The sequence below is a fragment of the Mobula birostris genome, chromosome 9 (genome assembly GCF_030028105.1).
Source record: "Mobula birostris isolate sMobBir1 chromosome 9, sMobBir1.hap1, whole genome shotgun sequence".
Lineage (NCBI taxonomy): Eukaryota > Metazoa > Chordata > Chondrichthyes > Myliobatiformes > Myliobatidae > Mobula > Mobula birostris.
The window spans coordinates 67100097-67114304 of NC_092378.1; the positions used below are offsets into that span (position 1 = coordinate 67100097).

At 40.4% G+C, this 14208-nt stretch overlaps 1 protein-coding gene across 8 annotated transcripts in view; it reads right to left on the bottom strand.

Annotated features, from left to right (window-relative positions):
* osbpl8 (oxysterol binding protein-like 8) overlaps nucleotides 1-14208 on the bottom strand; it is a 226205-nt gene that overhangs the window by 170170 nt on the left and 41827 nt on the right. The window contains exon 1 of one of the 8 annotated variants that reach the window (XM_072268212.1): nucleotides 12598-12803. The exons of 6 other annotated variants lie outside the window; for them this stretch is intronic. The gene's annotated coding sequence lies outside the window, so the exon portion shown is untranslated. Of the gene's footprint in view, nucleotides 1-12597; nucleotides 12804-14208 lie in introns of those variants that run through there. One more of the 8 variants, XM_072268214.1, reaches the window with a different exon arrangement.

Below are 14208 nucleotides of genomic sequence, written 5' to 3' on the forward strand. Positions count from 1 at the left end.
GGCCGTATCCACCACTTTCTATAGCCTTTTCTCTGTTCTATCACTGAACTGGACTCACATCTACGGACTCACTTTCAAGAACTTTTCATCTCATTTTCTCAATATTTATTGCTTATTTATTTATTTGTTTGTTATTATTTCCATCTTTTTCTTTTGTATTTGCACAGTTTGTTGTTTTTTGTACATTGGTTCTTAGTACGTCCCGTTGAGTGCAACTTTTCATTGACTCCATTATATTTCTTGGATTTACTGTGTATGCCTGCGAGAAAACAAATTTCAGCTTGTACAGTACATGGTGACATACATGTACTTTAATTATACATTTACTTTAAACTTTGATGGATCAGGTTCAGGCAGAAGAGAAGGATTTTAATTCAGCCTTGACTTAATTCACACTTTGCCTCCAACTTCCACCCAGCCCTCAAATTCACATGGTCCATTTCTGACACTTCCCTTCCCTTTCTCGATCTTACTGTCTCTATCTCGAGACTCAGCTTATCCACCGATGTCTATTATAAACCAACGGACTCTCATAGCTACCTGGACTATACCTCGTCCGACCCTGCTCCTTATAAAAACGCCTCAAATCCTCTGATCTCTGCTGCATCTGCTCTCAAGATGAGGCTTTTCATTCTTGAACGAAGGAGAAGTCCTCCTTTTTCAAAGAAAGGGGCTTTCCTTCCTCCACCATCAATGCTGCCCTCAACTGCATCTCTTTCATTTCACGCACATCTGCTCTTATCCCATCCTCCCGCCACACTACTAGGGATAGTGTTCCTCTTGTCCTTACCTACCATCCCACCAGCCTCCACATCCAGCACATAATTCCCAAAACTTCCGCTACCTCCAACTGGATCCCACCAGCAAACACTCTTTCCCTCCCCCCCATTTTCTGCTTTCCACAGGGATCACTCCCTATGCGACTCTCTTGTCCATTCATCCCTTCCCACTGATCTCCTTCCTGGCACTTACACTTGCAAGTGGAACAAATGCTTCACCTGCCCCTACACCTCCTCCCTCATTACCATTTAGGGCCCTAAACAATCCTTCCAGGTGAGGCGACACTTCACCTGTGAGTCTGTTGGGGTCATATACTGTGTTCAGTGCTCCCGGTGTGGCCTCTTGTATATTGGTGAGACCTGACGTAGATTGGGAGACCGCTTCGCCAAGGATCTACGCTCCATCCGCCAAAACAAGCAGGATCTCCCAGTGGCCACCCATTATAATTCCACTTCCCATTCCCATTCTGATAGGTCAATCTATGACCTCCTCCACTGTTGGGATAAGGCCACCCTTAGGTTGGGGGTAGCCTCCAACCTGATGGTATGAATATTGATTTCTCAAACTTCCAATAATGCCTCCACAACTCCCTCTTCATCTTCACCATTTCCCATCCTCTTGTTCCTCTCTCATGTGATCTTCATGCCTGCCCATAGCCTCCCTCTGGTGCTCCTCTCACCCCCTTCTTTTTTCCAAGGCCTTCTGCATCTTTCACCAATCAACTTCCTAGCTCTTTGCTTCATCTCTCCCCCTCCAAGTTTCACCTATTGCCCTGCATTTCTCTCCCCCTCCCCCCACCTTTCAAATCTACTCCTCAGCTCCTTTTTCTCCAGTCCTGCCAAAGGGTTTCGACCCGAAACATCGGCTGTACTTTTTTCCATAGATGCTGCCTGGCCTGTTGAGTTCCTCCAGCATTTTGTGTGTGTTGTTTAATTCAGCATTGTGTTCGGCACAGATATTGTGGACCAAAGGGCCTGTTCCAATGCTTTATGCTCTATTCTATTCAATTAAAAAGTCATTTATCTCAGAGCTAATTTTCTGAATGAACCCCATAATCCCTGGATTCTCTTTATATCTTAAACTGGATGAAAAATTAGCTCAGAGGGAGAAAGCAAAGGATAACAGAAAATGTGAGCTTCCATGTCTGTAGCGCAGAGTGGAGTGGGGTTCTCCAGGAGGGATGAAACGTTCTTGACTTTGGGCCACACAGTAGCGTAGTGGTTAGTGTAACACTATTGCAGTACCAGCTGTAAGACTGGGATTCAATTCTCACCACCACTTGTAAGGAGTTTGTACGTTCTCCCCGTGATCATGAGAGGTTCCCCCGGACAACCTGGCTTCCAAAGACATACAATTAGAGTTAGTGAGTTGCGGGCATGCTATGTTGGCACTGGAAGCATGGCAACATTTGCAGGCTGCACAGCACAATCCTTGCTGATTTCATGCAAGCAACGTATTCTGCTGTATGTTTTGACATACATATAACAAAATAAAGATATTATTTAATCTTTAAAATAATCTGAGATAATCTTTGCCTTGAAATGTTTGTATTTCACAGACACTGTCCAAGTCACAATTTTCTCTTTTTGTTTTTAAATTTCCAGCATAGACAGATTTTTTAAAAATGCTCAGTACCAAGGTCCGAAAGAACATCAATGACTTCAATCTAAATGTAGAAGCCTTAAAGTCACAATTACCAGTGAGGGAGGAAGTTAAAGGGTGTAGAAAAATATACAAGGATAGGCACAACACTGAAAACAGAATTTAATTTGGGGAAGTCCCAGGTATCTGGAGAAGCTATAACGAGGAACTAACCTTCTCCATAAATGCATGTGGATGTATGTGAACAGATGGTTCTTGGAATGCTTGTTCACCGATCTATCACAGTCGTGGGTAATGTGGAAAGGGTGATAAGAAGAAATAATTGACACTCTTTACTTAACTGAAACACAAAACAAAGGAATAAGAAAGGCACACAAAAACTGTGTAAAGCATCCTGAAGATCAGTGCTGCAGTTCTATGTGGAGGGTACGACAGTACAAGACAGGATGCAGAAGTGAACTATGAGGATGTTACCAGGGGAGTTAGTTGCACACATGAGCATGATTGACCGTGCTGATTTAAAGGTGAAGGTATAATTGAACTGAGGCATGCAAATTATGAGAAGTCTGAATAAGATAAACAGAAACTTTGATAACTAGAAAAGAGATTTAAATTAAGTTAATTGATGGTGGGATTAGTTGATGAAAAAATGTTTTCACACTAAGGTAGTAAGAGTCTGGAACACTCCGTTTCAACGGGTGGTGCATGGGTAGTTTAAAGGTAGGGTGACTGTCCATAACCTATGGAACATTGTACTGAGAATTGGGAAGTGGGAAGTGTTCCATCAGGGAAGATGAATGTGACAATGGTCATGAGGTGAGTAATGAAATCATCTCATTTAAAATAGAAAAGAGAGATATTTTAAATCAACCAGCCATATACAGAGGATAAGGCTACAAGCCCTCTCTCACCCATTCACCTGTCAGCTGGATGGATTTCTTCTATAAATGTTAAAAGAGTATGGGGAAGAGATAACCAATATCACTATACATAATGAATAATTCAATTACAAAAGTCACAGCATCGTAAGACTGCCCGCTGGCAATATTTAAGACAACAAAAGAGAAAATATCCAAGCATAGACCAGCCAGCTTAACATGTGATATGTAGTGGGAGAAAAATAGTGGATTCCTATTGAAAGAGGGAACAGAAAAACATCAAGAAACAAAAAGTATAATAATGAATATTCAAACACATAAAATGTTGGAGGAACTCAGCAGGCCAGGCAGCATCTATGAAAAAGAGTACAATTGATGTTTCGGAAGGGTCTGGGCACATTTTGTTTGTGTATAACGAACAGACAGCATGGCTTTCAAACAATGAGCAGACTCGGTCTTTATTCTCCTGAGATAAGTCATCTAATAGCTGATTTAATAAAGATCTGCAATGTTTCCACTCGTGTGAAGACTGTCACTACAGAGTATCATAAAAGGTAGTTATCAAGAAATCCAATAATATGACAAGTCAAGTCTGCTGTCATTTAGCTATATGCATGTATATAATGTATATAACCATATAATGCATATAGCACCAGGGTGAAAAGCACAGTAGTACACATAACACACGATAACTTATGAAGGTAAAGATAAAATCCATAGATGAATCACATATAAATAACAAACTAAAGTGCATTAACTTTAAATATTCTGAGGTATGGAATAGATTAACCAGTGACATTTTGAATAAGATGTGGCAGGGTGTTCAGAAGCCTAATGGCCTGGGGAAGAAACTGTTTCTCATCCTGACTGCTCTTGTTTTTATGCATCATTGTCCCCTGCCTGATGGTAGAAAGTCAAACAGGATGCTGGATGGATGGATGGGATACTTAATAATAATACTAAAGGCCCTGCATATGCAGTGCTCCTGGTAAATGTCCCCAGTGATCCTTTCAGCTGCTCTCAGTTCTTTGTAGGGACTTCTGGTCTGACGCTCAACTGCTCCCATACCAGATGGGGATGCAACTCAGGATGCTCTCAAAGGTGCTCCTGCAAAACACTATTAAGATGGGGGAGGGCCTTGCTTACCTCAATCTCCTTAGGAAGTAGAGGCGCTGCTCTGTCTTCTTGTTCAGGAAGCTGATATTAAAAGACCAGGTGAGATCATCCATGATGTGAACTCCCAGGAACTTGGTGCACTTAACTCTCTCTATGGAGGAGCCGTGCATTCGCAGAAGGGGGATGGTTTGTCTGTACCTTCCTGAAGTCCACAATGACTTCCTTTGTCTTCTCCACATTCAGGATTAGGTTGTTCATTTCACACCAATTCACCAGCCACTCCACTTCCTCTCTATACTCTGCCTCATCATCGTTCTCGATAAAGCGAACCACTGTTGTGTCATCCACAATCTTGATGGCACGGTTTCAGCTGGATCCTGTGACAGAGTCACACGTCAGCAGTGTGAACAGCAATGGACTGAGCACACAGCTTTGGGGAGCTCCAGTGCTCAGTGTAATGGGATGAGGGATGTTGCTGCCCACATGGACTGACTGTGGCCTTACTGTTAAGAAGTCCAGTACCCAATTGCAGAGGGAGGGGCTGAAACCCAGCGAGGACAGGTTCCCCACCAGTTTCTGGAGTATGATGATATTGAACACTGAACTGAAGTCTATAAAGAGCAGTCAAGCATATGAGTCACCATTTTCCAGGTGGGACAGGACAGAGTGGATGGCAGAGGCTATTGCATCATCAGTGGATCGATTTGAGTGATAAGTGAACTGGAAAGGGTTCAATGTAGCTGGGAGAAAGGCTTTAATGTGCTCCACAACCAGCCTCTCAAAGCATTTCATAATGGTTGATGTTAATGCCACTGGACAATAGTCATTCGGGCAAGTTTCTTTGGCACTGGAATGATAGTTGCCACCTTGAAAACAGAGGGGACAATGGATTGTTCCAGAGAGATGTTGAGTATATCCATCAGCACAAGAATGCACAACTTACCACCACCATGAGCAGTTGAAGCAAATAGAGCACTACAGTACAGAAACAGGCCCTTCAGTCCATCTAGTCTGTGCTGAGCTATTAAGCTACCTGGAACATAGCCTTCCATATGGCTCTCATCCACGTACTTATCCAAACTTCTCTTACATGCTGCAATCAAAACTCCATCCACCACTTCTGCTGGCAGTTTATTCCACACACGCACCACACACTGAGTGAAGAAGATCCCCCTCTATTTCCCCTTAAGTATTTCACCTTTCACCCTAGATGCATGACCTCCAGTTCTAGTCTAATGGTACAAATTTAGTCAAGATGAGGCTGGGCAAGCAATTAAGGGAGAATTGTGTAGAAAGTAATGTTGAAAAAATTGTATGAAGATAAACACTGGGAGACTTGTGTGGAGGATTCACACTGACATGGATTGTTTGGGCCAAATGGTCTCCTCCACTGTCGGATTCCGATATGTCCATCCACGGCATCCTCCACTGTTGGGATGAGGCCACTCTTAGGTTGGAGAAACAGCACCTTATATTCCGTTTGGGTAGCCTCCAACCTGATGGCATGAACATCGATTTCTCAAACTTTCAGTAATTCCACCACCCCCTTCCCATCTTCACCATTTCCCAACCCCTTGTCCCTCTCTCATGTGAGCTTCTTGCCTGCCCATCGCCTCCCTCTGGTGCTCCTCCCCCACCCCTTCTTTCTTCCAAGGCCTTCTGTCTCTTTCACCAATCAACTTCCTAGTTCTTTGCTTCATCCCTCCCCGTCCAAGTTTCACCTATCGCCTGGCATTTCTCTCTCCCCTCCCCCCACCTTTCAAATCTACTCCTCAGCTTTTTTGCTCCAGTCATGCCAAAGAATTCCGGCCCGAAATGTTGACTATACTTTTTTCCATAGATGCCGCCTGGTCTGCCGAATTCCTCCAGCATTTTGTGTGTATTGGTCTGTTTCTCTGTTACGTATAATATGTACCCCTAAGTATCCCAAAACAGATTTAATTTTGACCGGTGTGGGCACAGTGGTGCAAAAATGTTTTCTTTCTCTGCTCTACCTTTTTAAGAGACTAGAATCTGGAGTAAATAGTAAAGTGCTGAAGGAACTCGGCAGGTCAGGCAACATCTGTGCAGGGAGATGAACAATTGAGGCTTCAAGTTAAGATGCTTCATCTGAGAAAACAAAATGATCTATCGTTCTATTTGCCCAAAACCAGAAGTAGGAATTGCTGTTTCCTATAATTAAGTGTACAATCGTAGATCTAGATGAAGGGTCTTCACCCAAAATATCGACTATCCACTTCCCTCCATAATGCTGCCTGACCCATTATGTTCCTCTAGCAATTTGTTTCTTTTTGCTAATTTACTCCCTCTCAATTCTTTTCAATTGACTTTTTTGCTACATATTCTAATTTAGCTTACAATGTACAAAAATGATCAATTTCCTCCAGGCTTTCAAATATTTCAAACAGCAGTCTTTTCAAAATGACCAATTCTTACAATTTTTATTTCCAACATCAGCAGTACTGTACTTCAATTTTTTCTGCACTAAATAAGCAGTTTTATCTTCCTCACAGCCAGTAAAATCATTTCTAAATCGCTGCAGGAAACTACGCTCACAATAAGATGCAGGGCAAGTTCTTGTATAAATTCCAACATGATCAACAATGCTAGACAAAAGCACATCTCTTATCTAAAAACCACCATAATGCTTAACACCTCTGCCTCACATTTATGTTCTAAAAACCACCATAATGCTTAATACCTCTGCCTCACATTTATGTTCTCTTCAGAAATGAAACTTGCTGTTGTATATTCCTCTCAAACTCAATGATTGTTAACATTCCTGTAATACATTTTTGTCCAAGTATTTAACCTCTTGCTGCATAATTACATTTGTAGTTAAATGTCAAACTTCACACAGCCTCAGCATTTCCCACTCTGACAGACTATATTCATTTTTTTAATCTTTTGTATCTAGGCTAAGTCCTGTACTATATCCTTGTAATTTGCTTCCTGCCCTCTGTCAAGCACCCAATAGTCCATTTCTGTTCTTACAATGACCTTATTATATTTTAGATGAAGTTTTACATTCATAAGATCAGTACCCATTTAAGGAGTCTCATTACACTAAACCAGATCAACCACTGGTTTCTTCCATCCTCTGCTGCACTAAAATAACAACGGTAAAAAACCACAGGAAGATACTACAAAAAACTTTACCCTTCCTCTCATATTTTCAGTTCACTTTCAGTAACCAAAAGTTTAAAAAATCATTTTAATGTTATAAATTTTATGAAACCAATGTGTCCAAAACCTTAGTGACTTATTTTTGACTCTTAAAAAAATTTCTGCCATTAAACCTGTATACTTGATTCAGGGCCCTGTTCAATCAGGATTCTTGCAATACTTTGTTGAGAAATATACCTCTGAAGCACAAGGGGTTCTGCAGGTGCTAGAAGTCCGAGTAACAAATATAAAATGCTGGAAGAACTCAGTTTGTCAGGCAGCATTTATAGAAAGGAATAAGCAGTCGATATCTTGGATGGGTCCTGATGAAGGGTCTCTGCCTGAAACATTGATCCTTTATTCTTTGCCTGACCTGCTGAGTTTCTCCAGCATTCTGTATCTGAAGCATACGGGGTATTTTACTTTATTACATTTAACTACAAATGCAATTATATAGCAGAAAGTTTAAAAAAATGTACAAGATTAAAATGTGATAAAATTGTTAAAATATGATTGATGCATGTTGTTCAATACACAATCACTGATCCAACTTCCCATCACTGCCTGTGTGGGTTTCCTCAGGGTGCTCCTGTTTCCTCCCACAGTCCAAAGACATGCCGGTTGGTAGGTTAATTGGTCATTGTAAACTGTCCTGTGATTAGGCTAGGGTTAAATTGGGGTTTGCTGGGCAGTGCGGCTCGAAGGACCGAAAGGGGTTATTCTGCATTGCATCTCATTAAATAAATAACATTCACCCTATCTTTGTTCCATTGTTTATCAATCTATAGTATGATAGTGACCAACTGCTTCTTACTCCTGTATTCAAAGATTTTATTCAAAATGTTATGCCTCAAGCACATATCTTTGACAAATTTTCCAAGACAATTGACAATAACAGACTATCATAGTACAGTGCAGCAGAATATGCACCATTTGACCCAAAATGTTGTGCTCACATTTTAAGCTACACCAAGATCAATCCAAAGCTTCCCTCCCACATAGTCCCTCATTTTCCTTCCAACTACTATATGTGCCTAGGCGTCTCTAAAAAGTCTCTCATGTATCCATGTCTACCACCACCCATGGACATGTGTTCCATGCACTTAACACTCTCAGTAGAAAAATCCTACCTCTGACATCCCCCCTCTACTTTTCTCCAATCATCTGAAAACTATGCCCCCTTGTATTAGTCATTGCTGTCCTCTGAGAAAGGTGCTGGTTGTCTACTCCATCTATGTCTCTTATTATCTTATACACTGCTAGTAAGTCACCTCTCATTCTCCTTTGCTCTAAAGAGAAAAGCTCTATCTTGCTCAACAGTTGCTCATAATACAAGCACTCTAATCCAGGAAGCATCCTGGTAAATCTCCTCTGTACCCTCTCTAAAGCTTCTACATCTTTCCTATAATGAGGCTATCAATACTGAACACAATACCCCAAGTGAGGTCTAACCAGACTTTTATAGAGCTGCATCATTAATTACCTCACGGCTCTTGAACTCAATCCGCCAACTAATGAAGGCCAACACATCAATTGCCTTCTTAAACATCCTATCAATTCATGCAGCAACTCTGTTCCTCCACACTGCTAAAAATCCTGCCATTAAACTTGTACCCTGTTTTCAAATTCAAACTTCTAAAATATTTCACACTTTTCCAGACTGATCTCCAGTTTACCATTTTGGGTTGAGATGAAGAGAAACTTCTTCATCCAGACAGTGGTAAATCTAAACCACTAAGCTCATTCAGGATATAGTTCAATAGATTTCTAGTTTTGATGAGGATCAAGGGATATACAGACAAGTGCAGGAAAATAGTGAGAAAAGATTACTCATAATCTTAATAAATAGCAAACCCTTGCCATGGATGGTCCCCAAGCCTGGCTTCAAAAGGAGGGTTGGGCACTGGACTCTCAACTACATCCTGTAAAAACCCAGGGTAAAATGCCAGCAGAAGCTTCAGAGACCTCGTTCCTGGGAGAGGAAGGTTCTTCACCTGCAAGACACCTGGGGACAACTTGAAAAACTGGACCAGGACAGAGTAAGTAAGTTAATAAATTACAGAGCAGGCTCAAGCAGACAGTTAGCCTACTCATGTGCCCCCTTCTTTCAATTCTTTTCCCACATTTGTGAAGAGGTCATGTTTACCATCTCAGTCTAACCCCAGTCACTAAGCTCCAACATCCAAAGTCTGCACATATGCAGACTCCTGACCTCAGTCACCAAGTTCCAGTATGCTGAAAAAGTCTGCACATATGCAGACTGAGAGGACAATCTGCAAGCCATTACTGACTCATTCAATGACGAGCATGAGAAAACGAACCTTACACCAGGCATAGTTGAGACAAATGACCAAGGGCAGCATCATTCAGGAGGTTCACAAAGCTACTTTTTCACTTCTTTTACGTCTTTTTTTTCTTTCAAATGTGGTCCTGCTACTGTTGGAGCCTTTGATCTACTGTTCAGTGCCCGTGACCTACATTCTGCTAGTGTGGTTTCGGGCTGATCAAGCGATCTGCCGCTTTGCTGTCTCCGAGAGGGTTCTATGAGGCTTTAAACAAAGTGTTCTGCCTGAAGGCCAAGAAGCCTGGAAACGGGACACGAGCCCATGATCGATTCAATTTCTCACCAATTTCACCAATTACAGTGCCAAAGAAGATTAAAATCATCGAGGCGAGTGCAGAACACAAATGAGTGTTCAGTGCCATCTACCAGCCTCTCATTCACTGCTGCCAGAGCAAGGTGTCTGCACGTGATGGTCTTTCTCTCCAATTCACCCGCTGCTCACAAGGGAAGGTCCTTGTGTTCAAATGTTCTCTCTCTTCCTCGATGCTGTGGGAGGATGGTGCTGGAGCAAGGTTTAATTGACATGGTTTGTGGATTGGACTTCACAGTTCACGTAACGATGTGTCTTTAGTTCCTGGTCACCCTTTTTTTGGTTGCTTTTTTGGGTGATTTTGAAACAGGGTGCCCTGCAGATATTGAACACTGAACTGAACTGAAAATATAACTGAAATATCCTGGACTCTTTCGATTTTATGTTTTATATTTCTGTTTTTTTTTGTTGCCATTTGCACTATGTGTTTTTTTTGTGCATGGGGGTGGATTGATGGTTTTTTTGAACGGGTTCCATGGTTCTTCTTTGTTTCTAGGCTGTCTGTGGGGAAAATGAATTTCAGGGTTGTATACTGCATACATACTTTGATAACAAATGTACTTCGAATCTTCAGAATCTATAGAATTGATACAGTGGATAGCCAGAGATTTTTTCCCAGAGCAGAAATGGCTGATACAAGGAGGCATAATTCGAATGTGATTGGAGGAAAAAATAGGGGGGATTTCAGAGGCAAATTTATTTAAATAGAAAATGCTTGGAGTGTGGAATGCCCTCCTGGGTTGGCAATACAGGCGGATACATTAGGGACATTTAAGAGACCCTTATTTAGGAACATGGATGATAGAAAAGTGGAGGGTTATGAAGGAGAGAAGCTTAAAATTGATCTTTAAGGTAGGTTAAGAAGTCAGTATAACGTCATGGGTCAAAGAGCCCATAAATGTTGTAAATGTCCTATGTTCCACATGTCCTCTTTCTATTTGTTGTTGCTCACCAGACTGTCAATAAAGATCCAAGAAATTCTAAATTACTTTCCACCTCTTGTAAATTACCTTCGAGCAAAAGCAGATTCACTACCACCACCAACATGGTCTATGTCTGCCTGAGGAAAGGAGTGCTTGAGGACCAGCATCTCAAATCCAGCACAAAGCTCATGGTCAAATGGATTAAAGAGAGATAAAAGGATCTTTCTCTAATTCTTGGCAAGAGACGAAAAGTATTCAGCATGGATCTGCAACCAGCTTTTCAGCATATTATCTAATGCCTTTAATGAAGGAATAGGAACATTGTACATCCAACACTGAAAACACAACAAATAGAAGGGAGGGGAGGAATGCGTAGAAGGCAGGAGGAGATTAAAATTTGTAGGAGTTTTCACTGCCAGGAAGAGAGAACTCAACCATACTGGATACATTAAAAAAAAATAAAAGTATCTGCTCAAGGACTGAGGGGTAAAGGGATGGCAACAGCATTTAAGCATTTTCTGTATAAATCATGAAAACAAGTCTCTCAATGGAAAAAAATGTTCAGAAAAGCCAATGACACTTTGATCTGTGTCTCATAGATACTGGTATTCAAAAAAAATGTACCGAACGTTAGCTGAGCCATTCTGGTGGTTTGCCCACAGTTTCAGTAACCAAGTCTCAAGGAAGGTCTTTTGCAAGAATTTGCACAGATTCAGTTTATATTACCTTCAGTTTACCTTGAAATGTCATCTATTCAAGATATACAAAATAATTAAGCTAAATAAAAAAAATTCCTGTACTAATTAATTTCGAGGAAAGATGACAGAACATTAGAGTCAGGAGGCTGAGAAATGAAACCAAATAAATTCAAACATCACCATCAAAATTTATAATCTTGTGAACATTTTCATGAAATTTAAGTACTTTCCAAGTCTGAACAAAAAAGGAACAAACTGGGTGTATGCAAAAAGATAGTTTACAGTCTCTGAATGTGAACCCACGTCTCACATTAACAGTCAAGAGCAGAAAAGATAGCAGAACCTATAAATAACAGGAACGTTAATAAACAACTCTAAAGAGCAGTAGAGTCTATTAAGTATAAAATGCATTGTCACACTGAAAACGAGTTCTCAACTTTACAAACCCCAAGTTGCAGAGAAGACAAATAAGTAAGGTTGTTAGCAGGAAATTGAAAATCACCCCACTCTTTCATATCTGCCACAACCCAAAATTGCTAAAACACAAAAAACAAAACTGCATTCTCAATTCAAAATTCGCATGTTTAACAATCAGCTCTAAACATAGGCAACAGTTACTCATATCTGCTTATTCTCATAATCTGAGTTATCATGTTGTTCTGTCTAATCCACAGAAATAAACAATACATGTCAACTCAAAGTCAAAACATATTTGCACATCAAACCACATGCTTGTTTAACAATTACACAAATGGATTAGAAGTTAAGCAATGACACATACTTTCCACCGTGCAGTGAAGCCATTTTCTTCAGGCGTGAGATTTCCCTAAATATAAATTATTTTGGTTTGACCTCAAACAAAAAAATTGCTTTGGTCTTCCAACGATTTCTCCTTGTGGAGTAATTGTCTCTTCCAACCCCTGAAATTTCAAGGTTCTGGTGAAACTGTTCAAAACCGGTCACAAGGTCAACAAGAGCAGTGCAGCTGACTCGTCTGATATGCACTTCCTTCACAAAAAAAAAGCACACACCCTTCGCAGACAAGTAAATGCACACTGAAAACTCGCTGCTGGATGATTTTCAGAGGAAATGAAGCTGCTAAGTGGCTTCTGTAATTAACTCCTTTTATAAAATTACTGCTGCTGACAACTGAACAATAATTCCCACATCATTTAATTTGAAAGAATATTCCTTGATCCTAGACAATTTCCAAGACTGAAGGTCTGTAAGTGTGATAATATATACTAACAATTTAACAAAACTATTTTAAGGGAAGACAAAAATTACTTGGTGACTGAATTCACCAAATGACAAACAGGAAAAAGAAGAAAGACAAAAAGGCAAAGAATAACAAAAACGTTGAGAAACAATTCTGAGGGCAGTAACTAGACAGGCAGGATGCTGGCACACACAACACATGCAATCAATATTCAAACCAGTCTCTATCAATTTGAAGAGCTTTCCTGATATTATTGAATCTCTGAAATCCATAGATGAGATGACAAACATTTAATAAATGGTAAGAAGTTAAAGGATCTCAGAGTCAGCCCTGCTCTGGAGTGCAAAAATCAACCATGCTGGCAATTATTAAATCATGTTCAAGTGCTGTAGGGAGCAGAGGTTCACTTGGGCAACTGCCTATTAGGAACTGGCCAGCATATCCCATTTCTAACCTCAAATTAAATGTGAAGCATACCTCAAGTTCTTCCAACTCCATTCCCACATTCCATACTGAAAGTGTTTACAGATATAAAGCTGAATTTTGGATTGATATCTTGATTTGTGACCCTTCTATTGAATACATTATGGGTTCTCATAAATTATTTCCTGTGTATGAGGACTGATACCCCAGAGGCACAAGGGAGGGTACAGCTAAGGAAGGTGTCTTCAAATATCGGCCACAGGTTTGTTAATGTGCATTTCAATTTTGATGCAATCCCACACTGTTCTCCAAGGGGAAGAACGTAAGAAATTAAAATAATATACAAATGCTTGCCAAATTCGGTACTGTTTAAAAAATACCCTGTAATCTTTATTCAATGTCAGCAGGAGAGTGAGACAAGGTGGAAGAAGATCATTTTCTTCTGATTGCCCTATACTTTGACTAATTAGCTGTGTGACTAAAGTTGGCACAGTGCATATATATATCAAGGAACTACTGAAGTACAAACCAAAATCGATTGTTTACAAATGTTCCATCTCAGAGAAGTACTTCACCTCTATTTCAAAAATAAATACTTGATGGTGGTGGTGAATCTCTCTGTTGACAACTTTACCCCAGGCTCAGGACATAAAACATAACCTTCAGTCTTGAAACGTTATACCACACAGTCCATCTCTCACATCAAACTCAAGATGAGATTGTCTCTTATCTAATACCAATAAAGAATAA